We start from the raw sequence: 6040 nt of genomic DNA, 5'->3' as shown, positions 1-6040 counted from the left end.
GTTTCATTCTAATGTTATAACTCACAACCAAATTAATGAATATGTTTAGTTATTACATTACAACACATTTTATTCCTAGTAATAAAGATTACAATTCATGTCGTAATTCTTATTCAGTGTATCAAACGTATCCTAGTGTTCTACCATAAATCTTCCTCTAATTGTCCAACAGCACCCAGAATTTTTGTTAATCAAAATTTTTGTTTGCCAATAAAGTAGTTTCCTTCTTTGGAATAACTTTGAATATATGGGAGATTCTTTAGGGAGTATATGTTTAGGGATATAAAGTGGTGTATATTATTTAAATTATTATTTTTTGGATAAATTATTATTTAAAAAATATTTAATATAATTAGATTGTAATTTTTTATATGTTTCATATTTTTATTAATTAAAACTACTACTCCAGTATACTTTATCCATGTGGACTNGGTCCACATGCAAAATTCACGATTTTTCCTCCAATAGGTGGTCCCTACAAGGATCATATACCACCCGCCAAAATAATTACTGATAAGGGCCCACAATAATCTAATAGGCCATACATAGCCGCTTCGCCTTTACTTGCTATTTATTACTAACTATTTTTCTAAGTGCCTCAATCGATACATGTTCAATTGGAGTGTGCGTTTGAACTTTGCTTAAATATTATTTACTTTTTACTTTTTGTTTTGTTTTGTTTTTTTGTTTTTTGTCTCCGCATTTTTTTAAATTAAAATAAATTATTTTTTATAAACATTATACAGATAGGCTACTGAAAATAAGCAAAATTCAAAGGGCATGGTATAAGGCAAAAAACAAAAAACTTTTGGCAAAATTCATATGCATTCAAAGTTAGGAAAAAAACCATATAGGTTCAAATAAAATTATAGAACAGCATGTCCTATTAAAAAAAAAATATATATATATATATATATACATAAATAACATTATGTCAACTTTTACAACTCTTTCAATTAATAGATCTAGAAAAGCTTGGGTTAAGCTATAAGCTTATTTGGGAAAAAAGGGGGAAAAGTAAAGAATAAATTAGAAGTGTAATAAATGTGGACTTTCTCTACACACCAGCAGAAATACCGGATTTCGGCCGGAAAATGGATACCTACCCGAAACAAAAACATAGATTTCTTTGTATTTTTTCACTCACCTAAGATAATTTCTTAACAAATTTCCTGATCTGATACATCTCTCTTGTATCTCAGTCTCTTTTCTACTTAGCTTTCCATTTTTCTTCGTAGTCTTTGTAATGTCTGTGACTCTGTGTTCCTGTAATCTTCTTCTTCTTCTTCTTCTTTGCTTTTTTATGTCTTAAGTGTTTCTCGGAGAGTCTTGCTTTGGGCGCCCACGTGATGATTGACCAAAGGTAAGGAGATAAGACTAGCTTTTTGAAATTTTAAATGAGACAAGACTCAATGGAGGTAAACATGTGGAGGAGATAAAATCAAGATAAAAATAAAGAAAGATAAATTGTAAAAGTAAAAGAGAATGAGTGGAGGTGAAAAAAAGTGAGTTATTAAAAAAAATTTGTTGGAAGAGGGTAGTGGAAAATTGAGATACGTGTACCAAAAAAAAAAATTTATTTACAATATTTTTATAATACTTTCACAACAAGTTTTAAGTTTTAGATTGTTATGAGTTTTTATTGGTAGGGCAAAAAAGTTATTTTAGTAGTATGTTCAAGTTAGAACCAATAAAAAATAACACACATATGATTTGTTGTAAAAGTATTGAGAATATATTATGGACGTAGCACATTTATAATATATATATATATATATCTCTGTGTGTGTGTGTGTGTGTGTTTGTGTGTGTGTATTAAATATATAAAATAGCGGTAAACCCGAAACAGTACACCGGTATTAACCGGTACCGAAATATATCGTTCCGCTAGCCAAACCGGTACAGCCTTCGGTACGAGATTGACTCCCCTGGATACAAGGCAAAAGAGAGAATACTCCAATGAGGTAGAGAAATAGAGGAAGTGCTTCAAAAAGAATGCCAAGAAATACCAAAGAGAGAAGAAGCTCTTTGCGAACAAAAATCAAATATCAAATGGCTTATATTTCCATATTGTTAACGTGTATAGTGTTGTGGGCTTCAGGTCCAACTAGATTACTTGTATAGCACACATTCTTGTACTACACTCTTACTTGTACTGCACTCATATGCTTCTGTGAGAGACCGCGCTCCCGGCACCCGTTTTAAGGTGTGTTGGACTTAACCCACATAAATGGGTGGAGTCGTGTTATTGCCTCTCAAAATAGAGGTTCGACTAATTATATTTTCGCCTTTAGATTAAGGGTTTTACAATGGAGTCGCCACTTATTTAATTATTGGAATAAATAAGAAAACCAAAATTGAAAAATTCCTCATTTTATTCATTTGAAATTGAATGTACCTTGATCATAGGAAAATTACATGACTTTGGTCCTAGATACAATTTAAGATAAAGTACATGGCTTTATTTCCTAGTTACAATCTAGAAATTGAAAATTACAAGGATAAACATTTGATCTACTAACTTTTGATCTAAATTCAGAGGCTATGTTACAAAGTGGGAAGGTATTAGGCACCCACCTTGCCCGGTGAAATCGGTCTTCTAGACTATGATAGCCAACATTCATATCACATCATCCAATATATTATCAATCAATTTGCATGTTGAATTTAAAGTGTGTGCATATGATAATCCCTAATTCAGTTTATTAAGCATTTCATTTGGATTGACAAATAAATTCTAGTGAATGTGTGTGTACGGTGATATCCTAGATTCAAGTACTTTAAAGAATTATGAAACAAACATATTTTTCATATTTTTGATGTGGATTTAAGATCAAAACTAGTGTTTATGCATGAACATGTGATGAAAAATCAAGAACATGTGAAGAACACATAACAACATTCAAACATATTCAAGTACTCCGGAGTACCATAAATGTATACTTTCTCCTCTCACATAAATGGTGGGTCCTACCATAAATTTAATTAGTGAAACCCATCATTTATGTGAGATGAGGGAGTATGCATTTATGGTATTCCGGGAGTACACAATAATTTCCCAATGAATAGTGAGTTCCATTAAAAATTTAATCAGTGAGACTAATTTTTATGTGAAAAGTGAGTATGCATTTATTATGATATCAGTTATGACTCTAAATGAGAACTATTAAGAATTTACTACATCAATAGTTTGTACTTTATAAAAAAGTTTATGAATGTAGCTTTACTTATTTTCGAATCATGCCTACATTAAAAAAAAAAATCAATTAATATTTTAATCAGATGATAAAAAGCAAATATCATGGAGTAGACGCCTTAAATTTAATTATATTTCATGTGTGTATACATAAATGATAAGTTTATTTACACACAAATGATAAGTTTATTTAATTGCTACGCAAAATATTTTTTATTTTTTAAAATGTTTGATGGACTGCTGGACACGTAAAAGGTGATTTGTTATTTTATTTTTATTATTTTTTATGAGAAATACGTGAGTTTTATTAATATGATGAAAAATACAAAACATCCTAAATCACAAAAGACTTAATAAAAGATAGAGTACCTTCTATCTATGTTACAAAGTGATCAATTCCTTTGGCATAATGTGCCAAGGTATGAGTTGTTTTGTTTCCTTCACGCCGAACATGCTGCACTCGTGATTGTCTGAAGTTTTGCAGCTTAAGGTGAATGCCTCCTATGCAGTTTTCAATAGTAATCAGTACCATGGACATGTCTGCAAAAGCTCCTGAGAGAGCCAAGGAGTCTGTCTCAAAGATGGCCTCCTGTATTCCAATGTCAGTGGCGAAAGAGATTACTTCCTCCATTGCTTTGGCTTCAGCTTCAAGTGATCCCAGTGGTAGTGGCAAACGCTTGCTTAAGGCAGCAAGTACTGAACCCTCATGATCACGCACGACGACTCCAATTCCAAATGATTTGGAATTTTTGAAGATTGCTGCATCCGTGTTGACTTTATACCATGGGAAAGAGGGAGGAGTCCACCGTGAGTCCTCGGCAGTCTTGGGCTGAAGGCGTCTGAAATGTGCTACTTGGAAATCCGCAAGCAGAGTTTGGGCTTAGTATATCATCTCCTCGCTGGATTGTCGTGGAGATCCAAGCCGAGGCTTGTTTCTATTGCCCAAGTCAACGTGACAATTAGCTCAAGCATATCCTTTCCCACGTGTTGCATGAAGATAAGGTGCCAAAGAAAATCCACAAACTCCCTGTAGTGGACGCCTCTAATATCAAGTGGTAGTCTTGCTTTTTCCCATGTCTCACGTGCTTTGTCACAATTCCAAAAGATATGTCAACCAGTCTCCTCATGCATGGCACAAGCTTTACAAGTGACTTCCTCTAGAACTCCACAGTGGTATAGATTAACTTTGGTGGGTAGTATATTGCGACAAGCTCTCCACGTGAAGGTTTTGATTTTGTTTGGAATATTGAGGCTTCAAATGGTGTTACAAAACAAATGATGATCCTGGTCATTTGATGCACGACCTTCATAGGCTTGAGAGGATAAGGATAGAGCTAGCTTATAGGCACTATTGACTGTGAAAATACCTTTTGGATGGTAGGCCTAGATAAGACGATCTTTGGCGTGACTGCAGCTACATGGGATACTAAGGATTGCGTCGGCATCTTCAGGGAGAAAAATGAGGTTGATCAAGTCAAGCTTCCACTCTCTTGTCTCATCATCAAGAAGGGTACATACCCGTGCATCCAAGGGGATTGTGTTTGGCGTGAAGATGGGTTGAAAGGTGGATTGCCTTGGGAGCCATCTGTCAAGCCAGACTTGTGTTGTTGTGCCATCACCAATCTGCCATCTATATCTGGCTCTAACCAAGTCTTGGGCAGCAATGATGCATCGCCACGCATAAGAAGGTTTCGGGCCTAGTTCTGCCTGAAGTAAGTCAGTGTGCGGAAAGTATCGAGCTTTAAGGACCCCGTAGACTAAAGGTTGGGTGATTTAATATGGGAGATTGGGCAAATAATGTGAGCATTTGCTTTTTACTTACCAAGTATTTGATAAATTACATAGTTTTAAAAATCGGTACAGTGAAAGAACGAGAAAAGGAAATAGTTACCAATTTCCTAGTTGGACCGAAGTTCGACAAGTGGTAGAATCGGTGACAACATATTTTAAGTTTTTTAACTAAGAATATTCAAGTTAAACATATATATATATATATATATATAATTTTAAATTTTAAACATATATATAAAATTTAAAAAATAATGTGAGTTTAGTTTTTGTGTATTAAATTTAGGAAATAAAAATAATAAAACCCACAACCCATATATAAAATTTTATAACAGTTAAGAATCAAATTAACAATATATAATATATATTTATTATTATTATATATTTAATACTTATATATATATATACACACACTAAGTACTGACATGACATAGTTTTTTTTTTTTTTTTCCTTCTCCTAGCTATACTGAGTTTTCCTGTAAGGCTGTGTTTGTTTTGACTTCAAACTACTTCCGGAAAACCATTTCTGTAAAATTTGGGTGTTTGGCTGATTAGGAAAATTCGGTCAACTGAAAATAATTTCACCTTTGACCGTAAAATACCCCTCCCCAGGCGGAAATCCATTTCACCTTTTATTTTCCCTTAAACCAATTTCCAGAAAAGAGAGCTCTCTCACACAGCAACTCTCCAAGCTCTCTCACACAGCTCCAAGCTCTCTCACACAGCAACTCTCTCTCACACAGCAACACAGCAACTCTCCAAGCTCTCTCACACAGCTCACACAGCAACTCTCCAAGCTCTCTCACACGCACTCAGCAGCAAGTCTCCAAGCTCCAAGCTCCAAGCTCCAAGCTCTGACCACACACCGATGAGCAAGCTTCGATCCACAGACCGACGACCTCCAAGCTCGAAGCTCCGATCCACAAACCGACGACCTCCAAGCTCGAAGCTCCGATCCATACACCGACGACCTCCAAGCTCGAAGCTCCGATCCACACACCGACGAGCAAGCTTCGATCCACACACCGACGAGCTCCAAGCAAGCTCCGATCCACA

Source organism: Quercus suber, unplaced genomic scaffold, assembly GCF_002906115.3.
Source record: "Quercus suber isolate HL8 unplaced genomic scaffold, Cork oak 2.0 scaffold_994, whole genome shotgun sequence".
Classification (NCBI taxonomy): Eukaryota; Viridiplantae; Streptophyta; class Magnoliopsida; order Fagales; family Fagaceae; genus Quercus; species Quercus suber.
Note: the sequence above shows the minus strand (reverse complement) of the source record.